The following is a 26,856-nucleotide window of genomic DNA, read 5'->3' on the forward strand; positions in this document are numbered from 1 at the left end:
AGAAATAAAACATCTCAAATATGACTCCAAGGTCTGGTTTGTTCTCTCTGTCTGCCCATTGGTCTGAGGGTGAAAAGCAGAGGAGAAGGACAACTGAATTCCCAGCCTGGAACAGAAAGTTCTCCAAAATCTAGACACAAACTGCACTCCTCTGTCTGATACAATGTTCTCAGGAATCCCGTGCAAACGAACCACCTGTTGTAAAAACAGGGGCACCAACTCAGAGGAAGACTGCAACTTAGGGAGTGGTACAAGATGAACCATCTTAGAGAACCTATCACAAATCACCCAAATAACAGTCATCCTCTGAGAGACAGGCATATCAGAGATGAAATACATTGAAATATGGGTCCATGGCCTCTTGGGGACAGGCAAAGGCATCAACAACCCACTAGAGCGAGAACACGATTTAGACCGGGAGCACGTCCCACAGGACTGCACAAAATTCCTGACATCACGAGATAAGGAGGGCCACCAAAAAAACCGACTCACCAGATCTCTAGTACCAAAAATACCTGGATGACCAGCCAAAGCAGAGCAATGAACTTCAGACATCACTCTCTTCTTCCACTGGTCAGGAACATACAACTTTCCACTGGGACAACGCTCAGGTTTGTCCTCCTGGAACTCTTCCAGAGCACGTCTCAAATCGGGCGAGATGGCAGAAAGAACTACCCCTTCGCCTAAGATGGTAGCAGGCTTGGTCACCACAGGAGAATCAGCAAGGAAGCTCCTAGAGAGGGCGTCTGCCTTGACATTCTTTGTTCCAGGAAGAAAAGAAACCACAAAATCAAAACGTGTAAAAAACAAGGCCCACCTTGCCTGTCTAGGGTTCAAGCGCTTAGCCGACTCTAGGTAAATCAAATTCTTGTGGTCAGTGAGGACCACGACTTGATGCTTAGCTCCCTCCAACCAATGTCTCCACTCCTCAAATGCCCATTTCATGACCAACAGTTCCCTATTCCCCACATCATAGTTACGTTCAGATGGAGAGAACTTTCGGGAAAAGAAAGCACAGGGATTCATTTTAGATGTTACAGGATCCTTTTGGGACAAAACAGCTCCTGCACCAATCTCAGAAGCATCCACCTCTACCTGGAATGGAAGTGAGACATCAGGTTGCCGCAAAACCGGGGCGGAGGTGAATCTTCGCTTCAACTCCTGAAAGGAAGAAACAGCCTCCGGAGACCAATTTAACACATCAGCACCCTTTTTAGTCAAATCAGTCAATGGCTTGGCAATACTAGAAAATTTTGCTATAAATTTCCGATAAAAATTAGCAAAACCCAAAAACTTCTGGAGGGCCTTCAAAGAAGTGGGCTGAACCCAATCGTGAATGGCCTGTACCTTGGCCGGGTCCATTTCAATAGTTGACGGGGACAAAATAAATCCCAAAAGAGAAATCCTCTGTACTCCAAAAAGGCATTTAGATCCCTTGACATACAGGGAATTCTCCCTCAAGATCCGGAACACAGTCCGAATATGTTCCACATGAGAATCCCAGTCCTTGGAGAAGATCAAAATATCATTCAGATAGATAATCAAAAATTTATCGACAAAATCTCGGAAAATATCGTTCATGAAGCACTGGAAGACAGAAGGGGCATTAGTGAGCCCAAAAGGCATCACCAGGTATTCAAAATGTCCCTCCGGAGTATTAAACGCCGTCTTCCATTCATCCCCATGCTTAATGCGAATAAGATTATACGCCCCCCTGAGGTCAAGCTTGGTAAACCAGCAAGCACCTTTAACTCTGGAGAATAGATCAGAAATCAGGGGTAACGGATACTGATATTTAACAGTAATTTTGTTGAGGGCACGATAATCAACGATCCATCCTTTTTGGCTACAAAAAAAAAACCCGGCACCCAAGGGTGACGAGGATGGTCTAATATGACCCTTCTCCAACGCCTCCTTAATATAGGATCGCATAGCCTCGTGCTCGGGTACAGATAAATTGAAGAGCCGACCCTTGGGAAATTTACACCCCGGGCTCAGTTCAATTGCACAGTCATAACTCCTATGAGGAGGCAGAGACTCAGACTCATTCTCACTAAATACATCATAAAAGTCCGCCAAATAATCAGGAACATCATGCGACTGAGGAGAGGTGGAAAACACCGGAGCCTCACTAAAGGCACACCGACAACCCCAACTCACCACAGACACAGATTTCCAATCCAAAACTGGATTATGACTCTGTAACCAGGGAAACCCCAGAACAACAGTATCATGCAGATTATGCAACACCAGAAATCTGCAATTTTCTTGATGGTCTGGGGCGACCCGCATTACCACCTGGGTCCAAAACTGGGGTTTATTTTTAGCCAAAGGAGTAGCATCAATTCCCCTCAAAGGGATAGGCGTCTGCAGAGGTGTCATCGGAAATCCACAACGTTTAGCAAAATCCAAGTCCATTAGGTTTAGGGCTGCTCCCGAATCCACAAACGCCTTGGCGGAAAATGTGGACAGGGAGCAGATCAGAGTAATAGCCAGAAGAAACTTAGGTTGAACACCCCCAACAGAAAACGTGTGTGCAAAGCGTTTCTCTCGTTTGGGACAGACAGAAATAATATGCGAGGCATCTCCACAGAAAAAACACAACTTATTACGCCTTCTGAACTCCTGACGCTGCTCTCTGGAAAAAACTATCACATTGCATAGGTTCAGACATTTGTTCAACAGGTGGCAACACCTCTCGTGCTGCTTTGCGTTCGCGCAAACGCCGATCAACCTGAATGGCTAATGACATAGAATCGTCAAGACCAGAGGGAACAGGAAATCCCACCATAGTATCTTTTACGGCTTCTGACAACCCCTTCTGAAAGAGAGCAGCCAAGGCATTATCATTCCAGGTAGTAAGTACTGCCCACTTTCGGAATTTTTGACAGTACAATTCTGCAGAATCACGACCCTGGCTCAATGCCAGCAGGGTCTTTTCAGCCTGATCAATAGCATTAGGTTCGTCATACAACAACCCCAAAGCTTGAAAGAATGCGATCACATTAGTCAGAATAGGATCATCTGGTTTCAAAGAAAACGCCCAATCCTGGGGATCGCCACGCAGCAAAGAGATGACAATTTTAACCTGCTGCGCGGAGCTCCCTAACGAGTTAGGCTTCAAGGCAAAAAATAATTTACAATTATTTTTGAAATTCAAAAATTTAGACCGATCCCCAAAAAATACATCAGGTGTAGGAATCTTTGGTTCAGCAGCATGTGAATGAGCAAAGTAGGCGGAAATTCCCCGCACTTCCGCAGCGAGCTGCTCCACACGATCAGACAATTGCTTTATCTCCATTGAGAGAAAAAAAAAAATTCCCCCTACGGCCTCACAGATATAGAGGAAAAAATATACACACTTTTTTTTTATTTTACAATTCTTTCCTGCTATTGAGTACCCTAGAATCTGCGGTATGGCGGGTGATTCTGTTATGAATGAGTCACCGTAGGAGGCAAAAGCAGAAATACAAGCTAAGTCCAGAAAACCAGAGAAGTTGGCAACTATCAGATTGCAGACCCCTGAACCTATCAACACAACTAGCAGTAGCCGTGGGGGGTTCCTACGATGCCCTAGACCCCTCGATCACAGCCGGAGAAATACATAGGCCTAAAGAAAGAAAGGGGAAATCTAAACTGCCCCAGAGCAGACCCCAAAGCAATAGGCAGCCCCCAACATATGACGGTGAAGCAAGATGAAAATACTAACACAGACAGAAAGATAGACTGAGCAAAGACTGGGCCCCAAAACTACCTAGATAGGAAAGGACAGGAAGGCTGATGACTGCAATCTGCCAAAACCCTATCAAAGACATAAGCCAACCAACTGATATGAAAAAGGCCCTGAAGCAGCTAGGCTTCAAAAACTGAATCAGCACTCAGGTATTTTCAGAAGACAGCGCTAAATGAATTCAGCACACCCCAGCAGGGAATGGCAGAAATCCAGAAAAACAAAGCAAAAACAAAGTCAAAGCACAAAAGCAAAAGGCCGAGCAGCAAACTTAGCTTTGGAGGAGCAGGAATTCAGACTGGTCTCCAAGGATCCCACAGAGAAATCACCCGCAGGGCAGAAGGGCGTCGGCAGCATTATATCCAGTCCGTAACTCCACTCAGCCAGTCACAATCATCAGCCTCAGGTGTTTGACAATCAGGCTCACTACCTTTCTTTACCAGAAGAGGGAGTTCCTCGGGCCTCAGTAATGAAGGGGAAAATGAACTCACAACAGGAGCTACTTGGTCAAGGGTGCTTCTAACAGTGTCGTTGTAGCGATGAACAGCCAGATTAGGAGAGGAAAAAGAGGAGATTGGGGACAGTGATGAGTGTAGGGAATCTGAAAAAGTGTCCGAGGGTTAATGGCTTGTAGATTTCTGAATGTGTGGTAGGTAGGAGTGGGCTGGGGTGGGTGAGGATTTGTGAGCGTGAAGGAGAGAATGTTGTGGTCAGAGAGTGGAAGCGGTGAGTTATTTAGGTGGGAGATTGAACAGAGCCGGACGAAGACCAGATCAAGGGTGTTACCGTCCTTGTGTGTCTCAGAGGTTGAAAGCTGTGAAAGGCCTAGAGAGGTGGCTAGTGATAGAAGCTGGGATGCAGATGTGGAAATAGGGTTATTAATGGGGATGTTGAAGTCTCCCAGGATAAGGGTTGGAAGTTCTGAGGACATCATGAAGTGCGGCAGCCAGGCTGAAAAGTGGTCAAGGAAGTGGGTGGGTGAGTGAGCCTGGGGGCCGGTATATGACCGCTACTCTGAAGGAGAGGGGACGGAACAACCTGATGGTGTGGACCTCAAAAGAAGGGAATGAGAGTGATGGAACTGGGGGAATGACCTGGAAAGTGCATTGTGGGGACAGGAGTATGCCGACTCCACCACCATGTCTGTTTGTGGGTCTCGGGGAATGAGAGAATTGTAAGCCACCATAGGAAATGGCAGCAGGAGAGACAGTGTCAAAATCCTGAATCCAGGATTCAGTGAGGCCAACAGATTGAGAGTTGTTCAGAAAGCAGTTGTGTAGGAAAAATGATAATTACTTAGCGGTAATTTGATTTTCCAGAGCCATGACAGCACCGCACATGAGAAGGTACCCGCCCCCAGGAAACAGGAAACCTGTAGCAGAGACATAAGAAGGGGGGTGGCACCTCTCCCCTCAGTTTGTTTCAGAGTATGCAAGGTAACCGCCTTATTAGTTTACATACATTTTATATGACAGCGCTACTAATATTCCCCTTTCCCTTTAAATACATGTCTATATATACACATATATTTACACATCCAGATATAATTTTTAAAAACCTCTGGTGCACCACACAACCATCACCAAGATTGTTCCCGCCCTATGCGGTGCTGTCATGGCTCTGGAAAATCAAATTACCGGTAAGTAATTATCATTTTTTCCCTTCCCCATGACAGCACCGCACATGAGAGGAAAGATAGAATAGACTCCTAGGGTGGGACAACAGCAGACAACACTTTTCTCCCAAAGGCCAGATTTGAGGGCCCTAGGTCTAGTCTATAGTGTCGGAAGAAAGTGGATGGTGATGACCATACTGCTGCCTTACAGATCTGCTCAACTGAAGCATTTGCCCTTGCAGCCCAGGACGTGGCTATGGCTCTTGTAGAGTGAGCCGTTACACCCAGTGGGGGAGTCTGGTTTGAAGAAGAGTAAGCTAGTGCAATACCCATACGAAGCCATCGTGCAATCGTTGACTTTGAAGCTTTTTTACCCCTGTTTATCCCCTGAAAGGAGACAAAAAGGGCTGAAGACAGTCGCCATGGTTTTGAGGCTTCTATATATTGATACCGATCCGCAGCAAATATGCATCGTGTGCACATATCCTGACGGCGACGCCATCTGGCTGGAGAAGAAAAAATGTCATTGTAGCAGTTATAGCTGATAATGGCACACAGTAATGTGGTTGTGGATTAGTAAGGCAGACAGTGTAGAGGCCATACACCATAGGAGGCTTATTTAGGGCATAGTATGGACAGATATCTTTGTGCAGAAGGCAATCTAGTAACACTTTGACTTTTAAGGTCACCATGTGGGGATGTGCTCCAGAAGATTGGAGAAGAGAGAAGTCTGCAGAGAACAGCTGTGGATGTGAAAAGTCATCATGGCATCTGGTCAAGATGGAAATAAGAAGAAACCACTCAATCAGAGAAGATGTCACCTATTAGGTACCTGGATGTAAACATTTACATATGCCTGCGTTTCATCAGTATTGTGGTTCCTGCATGGTCCGCAGTCTGATAATGACTGATAACAACCACTCCCAGCATCTCCTTATCATTGTTTAATACATATTGGGAGTTGTTGGTTCATGAGATCCAAATGTATATGGTTCAACAAAATACCAAGGTCAAAGTTGTATGTTTAAGGAAAATTATAAATGGTGTTAAAAATTATATAATAAGCCTTATCAAAGCACAAATGGACAATATAAGACAAATAAGGACAAATCGGATATCAAATCATATCACAACGAAAAAAAAACTGACGAAGACAGACTCCGAAACGCGCGTCGGGGACTGGCGCATCCTGGGGATCTATTGCACATTGGCATAAGATATTGATTGAGTGCAATTTTTTGGCACATGTATATGTTCTTTTCAATACAGTTTACTTGCAGCCGCATATATGACTAATTGTCATTGGCACCTCTATTTAGAACCTGCCACTGAGCATTTTTATTTAAATGGATATCTGTTGTGACATATATTTATCTCTGCCCACATGGCTATCTACACTAGTCATTTGTTGAATTAGTGATATACATTTATGCGGTTGTGGGCCTAAGCCCACTGTCTATGAATTCGTGCATATTGCACTCTATATATGTATTGGTCTTTACAAACTTGTGCCTAAGCCCACTGTCTATGAATTTCTGGACATTGCACTTTTTATATATAGATTGGTCTTTACAGATTTGTGCTTTTTATGAATTATTTTTTCACTATTTGCACTTTATGATTATGTATAATATCAGTATATCAATTTTCTTATTTTTTGTGGCTTATTAATTCTTTTTACAACCATATTACATCCTATGTAGCCATAGTACATTGAAGTGCATAATATCTGTGCAATAGACTGCTTGTGTTGCCCCTTCTTTTTGGTAATTTATTCTCACCCCTGCATTAATTGTCTTGATTTTTTCTTAATAATCATTTAATTTAATTGAATACCAAATGCACCGTATATACTTGTGTATAAGCCGACCCGTGTATAAGCTGACCCCCCTATTCTTTCCACAAAAAACTGGGAAAACTTATTGACTCGTGTATAAGCCTAGGGTGGAAAATGCAGCAGCTACTGGTAAATTTCAAAAATAAACATAGATACCAATAAAAGTAAAATTACTGTAATTGAGACATCAGTAGATTAAATGTTTTTGAACATCCATATTGAATCAGGAGCCCCATATAATGATCCATACAGTTTATGATGGTCCCATAAAATGCTCCATACAAAATACACCCCATATAATGCTGCACAAAGGTTAATAATGGCCCCATAAGATGCTCCATAGAATAGGCCCCATAAGATGCTCCATAGATTATGCCCCCATAAGATGCTCCATAGATTATGCCCCCATATGCTGCCCTATAAGTTGCTCCATAGAATAGGCCCCATATGCTGCTCCAAAGATTATGCCGCCATATGCTGCCCCATAAGATGCTCCATAGGTTATGCCCCCATATGCTGCCCCATAAGGTGCTCCATAGATTATGCCCCATATGCTGCTACATAAAATTCTCCATAGATTATGCCCCCAGATTATGCCCCCATATGCTGCTCCATAGATTATACCCCATATGCTGCTGCAAATAAAAAAAAGACATACTCACCTCTCCTTCACTGAGGAACAGGTGCCGGTGTCTGCCGTGTCCTCCGTCAGTGATGTTCAGGCAGCAGAGGGCACAGCGCGCAGTAACCATGTCATCACGCCCTCTGCTGCCTGAATGTCACTAACAGAGGACGCGGCAGACAGCGGTGAGCAGCGTTGGAATGGGGACAGGTGAATATCTGGTATACTTACCCCCTCCTGGCGTGGTCTCTGCTGCCCCATTCTCTGAAGGTTTCCTTTCCTTCCTTCAGCGGTCACGTGGTACCGCTCATTAAAGTCATAAATATGCGCATATTCATGACTTTAATGAGCAGTACCACATGACCGCTGAAGGAAGGAGCCTGAGACAGTGGGACAAGCAGGGGGCTGCAGAGACCGTGCCAGAGGGGCTCAGTGTGATCTGACACCCCCGCCCCACCCCACGACCCCCTGACATATATGACTCGCGTATAAGCCGAGAGGGGGACTTTCAGCCAAAAAAATGGTCTGAAAATCTCGGCTTATACGCGAGTATATACGGTATATGGGCCTGACTTGACAATACAACCTATTGCTGTACTGTGAAGGAGAGAATGGCTAATGAAATCAATTATTAATCTAACATAAGCTAGTTCAGACATGGTGTGGCAAGGTGGTGTCTATATGCTGGAACTATGCCCTGGAATCCTTGGAATGTGATGAGGATACACTGAAGACCATGTGTGGAATAGACTTAGCACGGACCTTATACAGACTGGTACAATGGCTCCGGAGAAGCTGAGCAACGCCCTTTTCCTGCCTACTACATGGTCTTTTGTTTATACTAATAAAGTCAGTTCTGTGACAGCACTGGCCAAGAGAGGAGCACACCTGACCTTGTGTCTGATGTCCGTCTTCTATGCATGCATTCGGCTCATATTTATCAGGTCAGGGGCAGGCAGTCACTAAGATCTCACATTAGGAGATCACCCCAACAGTACTGATGGTGGTTCTGGTGATGTATTCATGTACTAGTGATAGTTTTGGTGGTGTCCACATACACTGATGATGATGATGATGTTGTATTTATTTACTGGCTGTGGTTCTCGTGATGTATTCATGTACTGATGATGTTTCTGGTGATGCCTTTATCTCCTGATGCTGGCTATTGGGCTGTATTCATGTACTGATAGTGGCTCTAGTGACATAGTTATTTACCAGTGATGATTCTGGTGCCGTATTTATGTAGATAATGATGGTGGTGTATTTATTTACTGGCTGTGGTTCTGGTGACGCATTAATGTACTGATAGTGGTTCTGGTGATGTAGTCCTGTACTGATGATCTTTCTGGTGATACATTTATCTACTGATGGTGCTTCTGGTGCCATATTCATATACTGATAGAAGCTGTAGTGACATAGTTATTTACTAATGATGGTTCTGGTGCCGTATGTATGTACTAGTGAAAGCTCTAGTGTTCAATTTATGTACTTATGATGATTTTGGTTTCATATTGATGATGGTTCTGGTTACGAATCAATCTCCAGAACATTCATCACTACATTATACGAACCTTCATCCATACATGAATATATCACCAGAGGCACCATCAATGCAGGGTGTGATAAAACACTCCGGGATCACCTTTGCTGGGGTCAAAGGTCACGTGGGTTTAGCATGAAACTCAGGTGCACAGCCGGGTTTTGGACATAACTGACGCTGGGTCAGGATTATTTCAGGTGAAAGCAAAACATACAGGAAAATAAACATAAAACAATTCCTTGCCTGTCCGGCACTAACTAAACAGGGTCCGTACTAACTACCAACTGGAGGGCTTCTCCCAGCCACCCAAACCAGCGTTACCGTAAGCACAGCTTTCACTCACAAGTGTCGCTCACACAGACAGGCTCTCTGTGTTCCCCAGGCTGAGCTACTAACACACCACCTGGCCTCCTTTTATATCTGCTTCCCATTATTCATTAGTCACCAGGTGAGATACTGACCGGACCAGGCCACATAGGAAAGGTATCTGGGCGAGATATACCTGCCCTCATCTACTATTCCTCCCTGATTCTCACAAGGTATATGGCACCAGAACTAACATGATGGGAGTAAAATCATCATATGTATCCCTATATCTATAATAGGGTCTGTTTAGCTTCTATTATGATGTCTTCCAAATGCTGGACATATTAACTGAAACCAAACAGCCCCAAGTGAGGGATGAGGGAGACTCCATTTTGGATGTACTATTCAGGCCCAATATATTGTCCAGAGATCTTCCTCCACTCCTGAAGTGCCCCCCCACTCTTGGGATAAGTACACAAATCCCCAAAAGAACAGAACTTCACCATTTGGTCAGAGAATTAGAGGCCACGTGTTAATGACGGCAAGAGCTAGAACCGCCTGCTATCTTTTGTGCAAGGTGGCCAACACCAAAGGAAGATCTAGACTGAGCGTCACCGACACCTAGAGATGAATTATGAGAGTACCATTGTCTCATATATTTCTAGTTGCCCCAGATACTAAGCATCGAGACTGGCTCTCCAGAACCACTTAGCCGACCCAAGTTTGGACTCTCAATATCTTTCCAGACCCAACGAACGCACTGAGATGGCAGTCGTTGATTTGAACCTCCCGCTAGGAAGTTATGACTCAGCCTAGATTTTGGGATTTATTTTAGCTAGAGTTCAAGGGAGCAGAATTCAGTCCAACCCAGAGGGACAATGGCAAATATTGGAGGGGCGAGCTAGGGGTTAAAAAGCTAGCTGCACACATTTAGCCTTTGTCTTGGTTCTGCCATGGAAGCCACGTCACGTCACGTGTGGAGACGGACTAGGAGCTAACAAGGTGCCTGTGGATACCAGAACTTCCCTTATCCACAAGTGGTAAGGAACGTGACACATACAGCTGACTGCACTCCCCATCCCTGTACCCTACTTTTATCTGTACTTTTGGCTGTAATATCTGTATATTACTCTGTATATAATTGTATTATCTAATGAGCCTTTCGGCAATTAAACTATCAATTAATCCTGGGCTGCTCTTTTATCTGGAAACCCGATTTCCCACATCCGTGAGTTCGGCTAGTACTTATACGCTTCCTGGGTTTGGTTTCTGACCCGATATAAGCTTTTAAACGGACTGGGCTTATATCTAATGAGGAACTGGTGGCAGCATACTGTTCTGATGTTATTGGGGGATGCTGGCAGTTACTGACCGGAGGTTTTTATATATACTGTATATATATATTCCCGGACTGGGACTGGTGATATATATACAGCAATCACTGCAGAGTGCCCTGATAACCAGTAAATGACAGGGCAGCCTCTCCGGCGACTCCATAACCTAGGTGGAGTTCCCTGACTGACCTGAGGGTAAGGGGGCGCCAGAGAGCTGTGGCTGTGTAAGCTCCGTATCCCCCATCTCTCCTCTCGTGTGTTTTCCTTACAGTTCTGGTGCCGTAATTATGTAGATAATGGTGCTGATGTTGTACTTATTTCACTGGCTGTGGTTCTGGTGACACATTAATGTACTGATAGTGGTTCTGGTGATGTAGTCCTGTACTGATGAGCTTTCTGGTGATGCATTTATCTACTGATGGTGGTTCTGGTGCCATTTTCATATACTGATGGAAGTTCTAATGACATAGTTATTTACTATTGATGGTTCTGGTGCCGTATGTATGTACTAGTGATAGCTCTGGTGTTCAATTTATGTAGTGAGGATGATTTTGGTTTTATATTGATGATGGTTCTGGTTATGAATCAGTCACCAGAGCATTCATTACTACATAAATACATTGTTAGAACCACCATCCATACATGAATACATCAGCAGAAGCACCATCAATACAGAAATACGGCACCAGAACTACCCTGATGGGAGTAAAATCATCATATGTATCCCTATATCTATAATAGGGTCTGTTTAGTTTCTATTATGATGTCTTCCAAATGCTGGACATCTTAACTGAAACCAAACAGCCCCCATTATAGTTAAGCTATATTAGTTTCCATGACCATCACTGGGTCTGAGATTTACAATATAGGCTGTCAGGGATGAATAGAGCGATTTGTATTCTCTTAATGGTTCTTAAACAATGAATGATTCTATATCTATCTTTAAAAAAAATACTCCCTGTTGAGCCACTTCTCTAAAGTACATCACATCACTCTTTATACTTTTGCTGGTATTTTTGAGTGAAAAAGGTAGAAATTCTATTGATAGTAGTCTTAACAGCTTGTTACTTAACCCATCAGAAGGAAAGGAGAGGAGCGTTAGGGGACCTGTCGCTTTAGTCTCTGACCCATTCCTTTACTTAGGGACTGAAAGTTCATCGGGGGGGGCACCATCGGCTTCATCTGCCTACGGCACTAAAATACCTTGTTCCGGCCTTGGATCCACCTAGTAAAATTCTCACCAAACCCAAACTACTTCATTACCCTACATAGGAACTCCTGCTCCACCGTGTTCTAAGCCTTTGTGGAATTTCATGCCCAGAAGGAGTGGTGGCTCCTTCTCCTAATTGGATATTTGCAAACGCTTTCCTCAAATGAATAATTTCCTGTCCCTGGTATAGAACCCCATTGGAGCTTTTAAATGGTGGGTCCGTGAGCTTCAAGTTATGCAAATGTAGAAAACCATTCTGGTCAGAAAGTAAGTGTTGACTTCAGAGATCTGTAAACATTTGTTACATTTCACTGAGGATCCAATACAAATGAAGAACAACTTCTTCCTTAAGGTCCATGAGCAGAGCTGACAATTCACGTTTATTAACCAATATTTAGCCTGAATATCAAAATACTAACACCTCTCTAACCACTGTCATTCATGTGCGCCTCTGCCTGTGTCCTTTGTTAGTTTTCTCTTTTCCTTTTCTGACAAGGGGTGTCTTCCATCCATGGTGAAATACACCATCTCTAATTCCAACTTGTAGTGCAAACATTTAAAAAAAATTGCTACACACCAATAAAGTGGCATCAATTTCCCCAAAATAGAAATAGAGCAATGGGCCTCTGACATCCTTTCCACTACAAGTAACCCACGAGATGGAGACCCAACTTTGAGTGCAAACATTCAAGAAATTATTGTCACACACGAATAAAGTGGCATCAATTTCCCCAGAGTAGAACCAGTACAATGGGCTTCTGACAACTATTCCACTACAGGCAACACGCCAGAGGGAGACCCAGCTTGGAGTCTCCACGTTTATAAAAAATATTCTCACACACCACTAAAATGGCATCAGTTTCCCCATATTAGAAATAGTATAATGCGCCTCTGACACCACTTCCACTACAGGCAACCCACCAGATGGAGACGCTACTTGGAATCTTCACATTTCACAAAATAATTGTCCTACACCACTAATGTGGCATCAATTTCCCCAGAGTAGAAATAGTATAATGGGCCCTGACTCCCTTCCACTACAGGCAACCCACCAGATAAAGACACAACTTAGTGTCTCCACATTTCAAAAAATTATTGTCACACACCACTAAAGTGGCATCAATTTCCCCAGAGTGGAAATAGTATAATTGTGCTGTGACACCCCTTCCACTACAGGCAACACACCATATGGAGACCAAACTTGGAGTCTCCACATTTAAAAAAAAATGTTTGTAACATCTGCAGCAGTAGGAACAGTAGGCACAGAAGCCACAATAAACGTGTCACAGCCTGCAATAGAGCAAAATCAATGCATGACACTAAAAATGACACCATGCCTAGTCTGCCATGTCTGCGACTGGAATGCAAAAGTCATTGGAAATCCATGACTTGTTCTTCTTGATGAAAGTTACAAGGGGAAGGAAGAAAGGAACAAACTTCCTGACAATAAACAGGTCAATAAATAAAATTGCTTTATTTAGGATACAGGGCAAGGGACTATACCATTAAAAATTGCAACAGTTGGTAACTTGTCATAAAAAAGGTACCAGAAGTCCTCACATGTCAATCAAACATAACCCAAATGGGAAGGACAAAAGGAAGAAACACAGAGATGTTATAACAACCACTCAAAGTGTGAAGTGGGAACAAACCCCACTCAGTGTAGCAGTGATATCATCATGTAATATGGCACACGGTCATAACACACAAAGAGTAGTGTGGGAAGATGGCCCACTATATATAACAATAATAACCTCAAAGTGGATTACACAGGGTCATGACAAGGAAATATAAATCTGTCCTACATTACCAGTTCAAGTGCCCGTGCACAGCGACAAGTGAAAGGACCAGGTACCCGCCCCGACGCGCGTTTCGGGAGTCTTCGTCAGGGGGCGCTATAAGACAATGAACCTCAGTGCTTCTTATAGTGCAGAGACCGGAAGGGCCAGTCCATGTATTGGACGGAAGTCATTCAGCGCTACCCGGGTAACCGTGGACCCGCCCCCACGCTCGGTAGATGGACAGCCGTGACGTCCGGATGACGTGGGGCCCCACATGACCGGACGCCCAAAGCCGCCATGCGCCGGCCGGGAGGAGGGACCAACAAGTCACACAATGTAGATTGGGCATGCGCATAACAAACATGTATGGATAGGCGCCATATTAGTTAGGGGCAAAAGATTCAGCATATCCAAAAGGCAGCAATAGCCGGTCTGAGGGATGAGATCGCCAGTATATTATCAAGAATAGTAAAAAATAATAGATAACAGATAAAACACTGGTGCTGCATGCAATGGAAAAGGTAAATAAATAGCAAAAGCCAAATATAATGAGCATATTGATGTAACCATATATATATAAAAAATATATAAAAATAAATAACCTCTTCCTATTTTTTGCCCGCAGCACCAGTGTTATTGCTAAATAGAAATAAGAGATGCCCTCAAAGCCAAACCCGCACATATAACCCTAATATACATCCAAATACCAAAGGTATACCTGGAGCAATCATAGAAAATATAACATAAAAATTTATGCCATCATAAGTATGGATATATAAGTATAACTGTATATACAGAACATTAGATTGCCCAGATAGAGTTGAAATACACTTTAGTAAACATCATGTCTCACGGTATATCTACAATATACCAAGACGTATGAGCGGTAGGATTCATATAATAACAACCCCAACTCCATTGTCCATAGTGTAAAATTCGTCACATGGCGTTATTCAATGTGAAGATCCAAATGATGGAATATGGTCCACTTCATCATGTATCCACAAAAACCTTTCGGAATCCACAATATTAAGCACTGTATATACTAAAAAAGATAAAACAAAAGGAAGGTTAAAAACAAAAGACAAGAAAACAGCTAATTACAAAAAGTACACACCTACTCCAGAAAAGGGGCAAAAAATGTCCTCCAGATTGGCGTGCCTCGAGTCCAGATCGATCTGGACACTTAAAACTGTGCATCCTCATGGGTTGAACGAAAATTTAAGTTTTGCCCCTTTTCTGGAGTAGGTGTGTACTTTTTGTAATTAGCTGTTTTCTTGTCTGCACGGTGGCTCAGTGGTTAGCGCTATAGCCTTGCAGCGCTGGAGTCCTGGGTTCGAATCCCACCAAGGACAACATCTGCAAGGAGTTTGTATGTTCTCCCCGTGTTTGCGTGGGTTTCCTGCGGGCACTCCGGTTTCCTCCCACATTCCAAAGGCATACTGATAGGGAATTTAGATTGTGAGCCTTCAGGGACAGCGATGCTAATGTGTGCAAAACTGTAAAGCGCTGCGGAATTTGTTAGCGCTATATAAAAATAAAGATTATTATTATTGTCTTTTGTTTTATTTTGTTTCCTATTTGACAACTCAACATTCCCGGGGTTGGAAGTCTATAACTGCGATGCACACTGTGTACCTCACTGCTGTCTTGGGAAAAACCACTCTTAAGATTGTCTACAAGCGTATTTATATAATACTCCAGCATGCGCGCATCCCTTACAAGGGGGGAACGCCTCTGGCAAAATTTACTCTTGTACTGTGGATCTGACAGAATGACAATCCAGTAGTCAGTGCTACTTCTAATCCTAAATATAAGGGCATGATGATGCAGATAGTACAGCAAGAAGGCGCTCCTGTGTCAGGTTCTTCCATGAGGTCCATATCCATGCTGTGTTGGTGGCGAGTTAACACTCAAGCTTGCTTCCTCAGTCCCCTTCCCCAAATTACAGACAACCGAGAGAGGATCATTATCCACTTCATCTCCTGACTGTTGCATGCCCATTACCTCTTCTTCCTCGTACTCCTCCATTTGTCCCGTGGCTGCTGCCCTTTCAGTAACTGTCAGCACCGAGCTTCTCCTCTGATCGGGCAGGAAGGGCTGATATTTCAGCATCTCCTGCGCAGTCATGCTGTGAGCGGTCAGTCAGATTGACTGCCCGATTACAGCGATCTGGGTGCGGGGACTGACAGCATGGGTCCCTGCCAGAGGCATACCTAGGGGTTCAGCTCAGTGGGGGGGGGGGGAAATCTGGGCCCCTAACCGGTAACCCTGATTACAACTCAGGTGGTATACTCAGTGGCAGTAGCTCTGGGTGGGCCCCCTCAAAGCAAGGGGCCCGAGGCAACAACACCCTCTGCCCCCCTGGTAACTACGCTAGTGGTGTCTGCACCTCTTTCCGTGCCTCTCAGCTGTCATACACATCTGCCGGCGGTGAACTATCACTGGGTGTCTGCAAGTTTTAGTGACACTTTACATGCATGACCGACACTGTCCGTCCTGGTGCGGAAACTGACACCCAGCCATGATGGACTGTGTCCGTCATTAGACGTTAAGGGGTGAAATGCAACTCTCACAGATTGACAGCTGCATTTAACAGTTTAACAGCAGCAGACAAAGCTCCGCTCCTCTCGATTGTTCGAGGCAGATTATGGCTGAATATCACAAGTAGACAACATTGATTGTAATATGTTTATCAACAGCCATCGTTTTGCAGAACAAAAATCCCAAACTGGAAAGAATTAATATATTCATTTTTTAATGGTATTTATATCTAACTCAGAAAAATTAGAAAAAAAAAGCAATTGATGACTATTGAAGTTCAAATGTCCAGCGCCATATCCATTGCTGGGCAGCTCTGATTATAAAGCACTAGTAGAGATTCTCCAGGTCTTGGAAACTGTTCTCAGCGCAGGTCGGGGACGGAATTCACCGTTTTCTTCCAAGATGTGTCATGCCTGTGTAGAAGCGATAAGTCGCCTTTCTCATTAACCTGAAAACAATTAAAAGATGTTTTTAAAAAACTTGACAAAAGGTACTGGTGATCAAAAGAAACAAACTCAGAGAAGGAACTTCAGCATTGTATTCCTGGTCATCAGCTGAAGGTGAAATAGACCTGAAATATTGCATTATATATTGTCTACAAAGAAGGCCAATGTGGAGATTGGAAATAGGAAGCTGCCAATAACAGTGTAATGTGAGATAAATGCGACATGAGCCATACGGCTATGGTGAGAGCACTCACAATAGATCTATACGGCATGCCATGTCAGAGGGGCTCATCTCGCCCGTCAGACTGTGTGTTGGAGATTCCTCCGCAGCAGTAGGCTGATAACTTTCATCATTTCCTTCCTTTCTCAGACAGAATTTAAAAATTGTGCAGCAAGAAAAAATAATAATTAGAAGAAATAAATGCAGTAATAAAACCGATATTGCATTTCTTCTGTTATGACACCTTGCTTACACTGTCCTCGCTGTTGCACTTCTTGAAAACAAGAATGATTGGAGGAAAACCACCGAAAAATTTACCTGGAAAACGCCCGTCAGAAGCTTTGTGTCCATCAGAAGAGGTGGATTCTGAATGTTTGCTGTTCGCTGCTTGTGATGAAGACGTAAACTGATTGTCTCCCTACACGGTGGTGGAAAAAGGCAAAATATATAAAAGTATTTAATCTTTAAATGATAAAACTCAATAAAAGACTAAATTAGAGACTCCAGATTCTCAATATTGTAAAATTCACTTTTATTATTGATTGCTGACAATAATGGAAGATTCGTTCTTACCTCCATCACAGGTGGATGAGATGACAATATTTAGAGGAATCTCACTGTTCCAATAATGAACCTGAAAATAGAAAGAAAATAATTACATCCAACAAAGCGTAAACTCATAGAAGGTTTTCCAGAGCATTGTAGATAATTGCTGGGAATGGTCAATCATTCCATAGCCAGCAAGTTATGGGAAATGTAACCGGGGCTTATCTGGAACCTATGAGGACGGATTCTGGATCTTTACCGCTAATTGCTGGTGATGAACACAGATATTCATTGTCTCGCTACTCAGGGGAAAATATATAAAAGTGTCTCAACTTTACATTTTAAAGAAATCAAATTAGAGACTAAATATTCTGAAGAATAGTTACATGTTTAGCTGCTGGGTAGTTGTCGCATTCGTCCTCCGCACCGGCGGCATTTACGTTTATTGCCAGCTATTGGTCTAAATCGCCCAATTCTGCAAAGATAAGAGGAATATTGGTTACTGGACTGGAATGAACGTTCATTAATACCATGGATTATATTAAAAAGAACAAATTGAAATCAATATATTAAGAACTGGCCCAGCACAGAAAATATAACACGTAGCATCCTAAACCCTACCGCCCCCCAGACGTCAGTCCGCTCTGATAGTAGTAAAGTATGAAAGCATTCCACCAACAGAACCGCACGGACGTCTCTCCGCAGTGATTGTGTGTCCGGAGGAGATGGGTCATAAAATCCACTTACTCTTTATCACACCGGTGGCATTTGTACTTGTAGGTGTAGTTGATGGTATAATTGTGATATTCCGTCACTTTTGGCAGCTCGGGATGGATAAGGTTTACCCTTCCTGTGAAAGCCTGCCATAACAAGCCATGGTGGTCTTTGCGTTCACCGTTGATTATCCAAGTGGCGGCATGGCACATCTCATGCGCAAGTGTGGATCGTACTCGCTCTAAAACAAGAGGTTATACAGTTATGACAAAGTCTGAGTACACCCTGATTGAACTATTTGGTTTTACATAGCAGGACAAAATACAAAATACATCATGAGATGAACAACACGTGACAAGTCAACCGTGCCGTTATTTATTTACCGAAACCTACTTCAAAATGCAGAAGCAGAGAGTGAAAAATAAGTACACCCCATCAATCAATAGCTTTTAGAATCATCTTTAGCAGCAGTAACTTGAAGTTGCATCGACAGTGTACTTTATCACACACCGTTGTTGCCTTTTGGCCTACTTTTTGTTAATTAATGATGCAATATATTTTTTTTTCACGTTGCTTTCTGAGATTGTATTTCCCTACTTTTAGGACTTTCTATGGAGCTGATACTTTTTTTTTATTTTCTCCTGATATGTAAAATACTAGAATTCAAAGAGGGTGTACTTAGTTTTTCTTATGACAGTATGTACAATGAGTTTCTAAGATGTTCTGCATAACAAGTAGCAGTTTTTTTGCCCTGTGTACAGGTTGTCTTATGAAGCTGTAGGATGGATGTGATGTGAAACCTACCGGCAGAATCGCAGACTTTTTCAGAAAGCTCAATATATGAGAAACGGAGGTTGTCCTGCAGCTTATTCCAGCATTGGCCGGCGGATGCTGTCAGCCTCTTGCTCCACAAAATGTCCATTTTCAAAGGGAGCTAAAATAAAGAAAACAAATTCCATTACATCTGTAAACTCTTTGACCCCCAATCTTGCGAAATCCCCAACTCTCATATGTCATTTACAGCACTGGTCTACTTGTATGGGGCGCGGGGTCTACCGAGAAGTCCAAGATGTGAGAACAAAAATAAAAATAACCTTATTCTAAAATGTCCAAATATCAACTAAATGTTTTTTATAAATAAATGTAAAAATCCTTTGAACTTCAAGCTAAAAAATACTAATCTTTTTGTCTCTGCATGGTGGATCATCTAAGGTTTCCTCTCGTCCCACAGATGGGAAGAGGATGACGGCATTCACCAAACTAAGTGAGATTTACCTGAGATATTCAGTAACTATGTTACAGAATCATGACAATGGGGTTAGGAATCTGTCTTTCAGAAAGTTAGAGCCATTTTTCTTGGAATTGATTGTCTAAAGGGGGAGATAATAGAGAAGTCATGTATCACCCAGGAACCCATGACAAGATGTGATACCTTATTATCGAAGACTGTCCGGTTGTACAAGTTGTACAGTCGCTCCACCAGCTCCTCCTTATTTTCCTGGAAGTGGGTAACATAGATGGAAGTAGGAGAAATAATTTCTTCCAGGAAACAGCCGGGGATGTTACATCGTGGTGTCCTGGCAAAGATAAGAATCATATATAAATCCACAGGAAACATCTCGCCTAGTTCATGGCTTTATATAGAGGTAGATGGATCTGGCCTAACTTACCTCTCCTCTGTAGCGGAGCTCTCCTCGCTGTCAGATGGTAAATGATCTGTACAGAAATATGGAAGAGTGAAAATACTTTTTATAAGGCTCAAATCAGACATGTTAGTATGCAGCCCGTACTAGAGAGGGGTCTATAAATATAGAGTGTAGAGGACTAATAAGACTATGAATATGGGATCCGACCACAGCAGAACACATAGCTGACCAGACCACCAGAAATCCACAGGATCTTCCCTTCAGATCAGGATCTGACATTATAATGGGGTTCAGCAACATCAGGGTCCATAAACTCTCAGATGTCTATCCCACCTGTTACTCAGGTAATATATCCTTAGTAATGTTGTATGTGCTCAGTACAAGATCAGAAGTGAACATGTCCTCAATGGCCGGAGGGTGGACCCTCAAATGGTAGGGGTCCATTTTCACCTCATTTGCTGATTCATGGTAGCCTCCATGGTTTTAATGGAGATGTGGGATTCCTTGGTGCACGGATTTCTCCATTGATGTCTATTGGGTTTCCAAAAAGACACAAGCAAATGTACTGCACATCTGTAATAAATTCTCTAAGGATAACAATGGCCATAAGTCAACATGGCGGTGACTTGCTCTCCCAATATGGAAATATCCGAGACACAGGATCCACACCAATCAAGCATGCGTAAAATAGGATTACCTCTGTAAGGTATCTGTAATTTAACCCCTTAACAACCATGTACGACGCTCATCAGTAGAGAATGAATGGAGAGGGCTAAGGAGTTGAGCCCGCCTCTTTCATGGCAGATGATGGTTGTGTCATTCAGCCATCATCTGCCTCTGACAGCCGAGAGTGGATTGGAGCTCTGCCTGCTTCTGTTAACCTGTTAAATGCTGCTGTCATTCTCTGACAGTGGAATTTACAGCACATTTCCCAGGTGGCTCGCTGTTCCAACTCCTGATCAGCGCCCTTGTAATTGTTAGATTTGGAAACTGACCTGTGACAGTACAGAAAAGTAATTGTTACCTCTACAATAACATAAACCTGGATTGTGTCTAGAAATGATAACTTACTATTATACATGGAAGTTGCTGCTCTATTGGAATCATCATCATCATCAATAATGATGTCATCGGAGCTGTGGAATAAATGTAACAGGTAATGAGCCATCATTAATCATTAATCCCCATCATGTACTTAGTAATGGAGGAAACGTGTCTCACCAGGTGGTACTGTCCGGACCATGATCTGTTGGTGGTAAACTCAGATCTGTGGGGGAAACACAATATAACTCTCTTATTAGAATATTGTAATAGCAACGACCGAGGCTCAATATCAAAAGAAATAAATCCTAATAAATTATCCAGTGTTTCCCTATAGGTACATGGGGCAAAACAATCACCTTCAGCTCCAGTAATCTGCCCTGTACATGGCCACCATGAGAAGCAATCCCCAAATCCCATTTCTGCCTGACTTTATAACGCCTGCATGAATATTCCTGACCAAATGCTGAACAGAAATGTTTGCTATAAACTCTACCATAGACGATTAATAACGATAAATCCAAGCCCTGACCACAATGTGCACGTGATCTGCACCCGGTGACTACAATGGCTTATTAATACCTCAGAGACTTCACTAGATTAGGGTTACAGTACCTGGTAAACTCGGAGTCGGGCCCGAATTGAAGCCAGTGGTGTTATCTTGGCCTGGAGACCTCGGTATTGGCCTCTTTCTTCGATGAGACTGAAAAAATGGCAAACATGTCAGATAGAATCTATAACCATGAACATCTCCAATCTATAATCTTACCCCATATTCCACTGATTACAGGTGGGCAGCGATATGAGTGTGGTCTCCACTGTGCTTATTCCACGTACAGAGTATAGCGGGGGTATGGGACACTTATGGTTAGGCTATGGATAGGGGCGGTGGTGACATTTATGTGTCTTCATGCAATGTTATGTATCCAGTACATGGACATATTGTCACAAATATTACAAGTGATGCAGTCTTCACTCTGCAATCATGATCCGAGTTATCGCCTCATCTACTTGGAGCGCTATTTTCTGTCCCACCATCTTTTCTTGAACTTTTATCCCAAATATTTTTTATTTATTTAAGAATATAAAATGATACTCACCTGATGTAAATCGTCATCATCGCTGCTGTCCTCGGTATCACAGAGAACTATAATACTCTTAAATCGCTTTCTTGGCATCATATTTGCACAAGTCGCTCACAACACTCCTCTCTCCACAAACGCCTACTAAAACCCTCAACGGAACCCTGGGTGACGGGGCATTCTATAGCCTCCAGCCCATTGTGACATCATTAGAATGCTGCAATTGTTTGCTCATTTTTTGAATTTTACAACTTTATTGTACAAAACATACTGTAGAGATACAAAAAGAGGAAATCAGATAAAAACAACAATCTTCCTAAGGCCGGGTCACACTTGCGAGTGCAATGCGAGAAACTCACGAGAGTCTCTGGCCTCAATACTTGGCACTACCACTGGCACTCGGGACCGGAGTGTGCGGCTGCATGTATTTCTTTGCAGTTGAACGCTCTGCTCCGAGCCACCGGTGGCAGTGCCGGGGATTGAGGCGAGAGACTCGCACACTTTTCTTGCATTGCACTCGCGAGTGAGACCCCGGCCTAATTCCTTCACTCCCAACCTTTTTCTAATTGTTCAGAAAAAAATAATAATAAAAAACCCACATAAGCAAATATATAAAAATAAAAAACTCACTGATGTTTAAGCTGTTGATTATCTCTCCCCCGAGGTTTAATATTCTCCACATTTTTTTTCCAATTGTTCACACAATTTTCAAAATTCTGAGAGGAGCAAAACCACACCGTCATATTTTATCACTCTCTTTAGTAATTTCTTCTGTTCTGTAATGCTCCATTTTTGCCTTATCCATTTCCTAACGAAATCCACTCTTGTGATATAAAGCCGCCTACTTAAAGGGAACCTGTCAGCAGGATTGTGCATAGTGACCTACACACAATGTCAGGTCGGTGCTGTTATACTGAATAAAATGATGCCTTGGTTGATGAAAGCCGTCTTGTGGCTGTTTCTTAATCTTTATTTTCAGCTTCATATTATTGAGATTCTCGTGCCCTAGGACGGGGTTCATGTATGTGGTGCTCCGATGAGATATTCATAATGCAGACTACTGACCCCCCCACTGATCTCTCACTGCCTGCCCCGCAGTTTGCATGATAAATGCGCTTCATCATAGTCGCATGGTTACTGTGCACTGAATGCCTTTTGCAGATTTACTTGAGCGAGGGAAAAAAAAGAAAGTCATTTTGAGAATGGCGCCGGGGAGCCTGCGCAGCAGCAGATATCGGTTTGTATAGAGATCCAATAGCTGCTGTTGTGCAGGTGAGGCCATGTGCACACGGTGCGGATCCTCCCGCGGATTTAATGACCTGCATTTTTCCTGCGGATTTCTTCCTTTTTTTTGCGGTTTTTGTGCGGTTTTCCACTGCGGTTTTCCACCTGCGGTTTTGTAGAATGGAGCAAGTGGAAAACTGCAGCAAAACCGCAGAAAAGAAGTGACATGCACTTCTTTTAAAACCGCAGCAAATTCGCACTGATTTTTCTGCACCATCTGCACAGAATTTTTTTTCCCCATTGATTTACATTGTACTGTAAATCACAGTGCGGATCTGCAGCGTTTCTACGCGGAAACATCCGCGGCAGATCCGCAGCAAATATGCATCGTGTGCACATATCCTGACGGCGACGCCATCTGGCTGGAGAAGAAAAAATGACATTGTAGCAGTTATAGCTGATAATGGCACACAGTAAAGTGGTTGTGGATTAGTAAGGCAGACAGTGTGGAGGCCATACACCATAGGAGGCTTATTTAGGGCATAGTATGGACAGATATCTTTGTGCAGAAGGCAATCTAGTAACACTTTGACTTTTAAGGTCACCATGTGGGGATGTGCTCCAGAAGATTGGAGAAGAGAGAAGTCTGCAGAGAACAGCTGTGGATGTGAAAAGTCATCATGGCATCTGGTCAAGATGGAAATAAGAAGAAAGAAACCACTCAATCAGAGAAGATGTCACCTATTAGGTACCTGGATGTAAACATTTACATATGCCTGCGTTTCATCAGTATTGTGGTTCCTGCATGGTCCGCAGTCTGATAATGACTGATAACAACCACTCCCAGCATCTCCTTATCATTGTTTAATACATATTGGGAGTTGTTGGTTCATGAGATCCAAATGTATATGGTTCAACAAAATACCAAGGTCAAAGTTGCATGTTTAAGGAAAATTATAAATGGTGTTAAAAATTATATGATAAGCCTTATCAAAGCACAAATGGACAATATAAGACAAATAAGGACAAATCGGATATCAAGTCATATCACAACGAAAAAAAAACTGACGAAGGCAGACGTCGAAACGCGCGTCGGGGACGGGCGCATCCTGGAGATCTATCGCACATTGGCATAAGATATTGATTGAGTGCAATTTTTTGGCACATGTATATGTTCTTTTCAATACAGTTTACTTGCAGCCGCATATATCACTAATTGTCATTGGCACCTCTATTTAGAACCTGCCACTGAGCATTTTTATTTAAATGGATATCTGTTGTGACATATATTTATCTCTGCCCACATGGCTATCTACACTAGTCATTTGTTGAATTAGTGATATACATTTATGCGGTTGTGGGCCTAAGCCCACTGTCTATGAATTCGTGCATATTGCACTCTATATATGTATTGGTCTTTACAAACTTGTGCCTAAGCCCACTGTCTGTGAATTTCTGGACATTGCACTTTTTATATATAGATTGGTCTTTACAAATTTGTGCTTTTTATGAATGATTTTTTCACTATTTGCACTTTATGATTATGTGTAATATCAGTATATCAATTTTCTTATTTTTTGTGGCTTATTAATTCTTTTTACAACCATATTGCATCCTATATAGCCATAGTACATTGAAGTGCATAATATCTGTGCAATAGACTCCTTGTGTTGCCCCTGTTAGCGCGGGTGGTCTGGAGCGGGAAACTCCGAGAGTGGACCCTCTGGACTGTGGCACCGAGGGACCCCGGGCGAGCTGCCAGGTGGAACCGACCCCTATACAGGGACCGTTAGGAGCAGGCCCAGGGGTTCGAGTACCAAGGTAGCCAGTACCGAGAGGGGCGGCTCTGGATGGACCGGAGTAAGACTGAGACTGGAGTAGGACGGCAAGAGCACTGAAGGCAGGACTGGAGTAGGACGGCAGGAGCACTGAAGGCAGGACTGGAGTAGGACGGCAGGAACACTGAAGGCAGGACTGGAGTAGGACGGCAGGAACACTGAAGGCAGGACTGGAGTAGGACGGCAGGAACACTGAAGGCAGGACTGGAGTAGGACGGCAGGAACACAAGGCAGGACTGGAGTAGGACAACAGGAACACCAAAGGCAGGACTGGAGTAGGACGGCAGGAACACAAGGCAGGACTGGAGTAGGACGACAGTAACATCGGGATGTCTGCCAAAAACAATGAAAAACGGAGACTTGGCCGAAGACTCACCAGCATGGTTGTTATAAGCGAACTCTGCCCAGAGGAATAAGTTGACCCAATCGTTCTGGTGGGCGTTAGAGAAGTGATGTAAGTATCCCGTAAGCGTCTGGTTGGTACGCTCTACTTGTCCGTTGGACTGTGGATGGTAGGCCGAGGAGAAGTCGAGGGAAACGTTCATGAGCTTACAAAGCGAACGCCAGAACTTGGAGGTAAACTGAACCCCTCGGTCAGACAGAATGCGTCGAGGTAGTCCATGAAGCCTGAAGACTTGATGAATGAAGATTTCGGCCAGCTCTGGCGCTGAGGGAAGACCGGGCAGAGGGATGAAGTGAGCCATCTTGGAAAAACGATCCACCACCACCAGAATGACTGAGCAGCCCGCAGAGCAGGGTAGGTCGGTGATGAAATCCATGGCAATGTTCTCCCAAGGAACCGTAGGGACAGGCAACGGAAGCAACAAGCCGGACGGAGATCTCCGTGGCACCTTGTTTTTTGCACAGGATGGACAAGAAGCCACAAAGTCGAGTACATCTTGGCGAAGTGAGGGCCACCAGTAGTGACGTTTGATAAGGTCAAGGGTCTTCTTAGTTCTGGCATGGCCGGCCAGTTTGGAGGAGTGCCCCCTTAGAAGAACCTTTTGCTTGAGATTCTCTGGCACAAGCTTCCTGCCAGGTGGAGGAGTAAGCCAGTTCACTGGAGCCACGGTGATGATTCTAGTGGGATCAATGATATGCGACAGTTCCTCCGTGGATTCGTGTGGTTGGAAGACCCTGGACAGGGCGTCGGCTTTGGAATTCTTGTTGCCAGGACGGAATCGGAGCTCGAAATCAAATCGGGCAAAAAATAAAGACCATCTGGCCTGGCGAGGGTTTAGTCTCTGGGCAGACTGGAGATAGGCCAGATTCTTGTGGTCCGAGAAGATGACAAAAGGATGGACGGCTCCTTCCAGGAGGTGGCGCCATTCCTCCAAGGCCAACTTGATGGCCAAAAGTTCCCAGTCACCGATCGAGCAGTTACACTCGGATGGAGAAAAGGCCTTCGAGAAGAAGCCACAAGGGTGCAGGCGACCGGAGGCGGTTCTCTGGGACAGCACCGCCCCGGCACCAGTCGAGGAAGCGTCCACCTCGAGTACAAAAGGTCGATCGCTCTCAGGGCGATGAAGGACCGGAGCCGTGGAGAAAGCCCGTTTTAGGTTCAGAAAGGCCTCCTCTGC

The sequence above is a fragment of the Dendrobates tinctorius genome, unplaced genomic scaffold (genome assembly GCF_039654945.1).
Source record: "Dendrobates tinctorius isolate UK_male_01 unplaced genomic scaffold, ASM3965494v1 ptg000259l, whole genome shotgun sequence".
Taxonomy (NCBI): domain Eukaryota; kingdom Metazoa; phylum Chordata; class Amphibia; order Anura; family Dendrobatidae; genus Dendrobates; species Dendrobates tinctorius.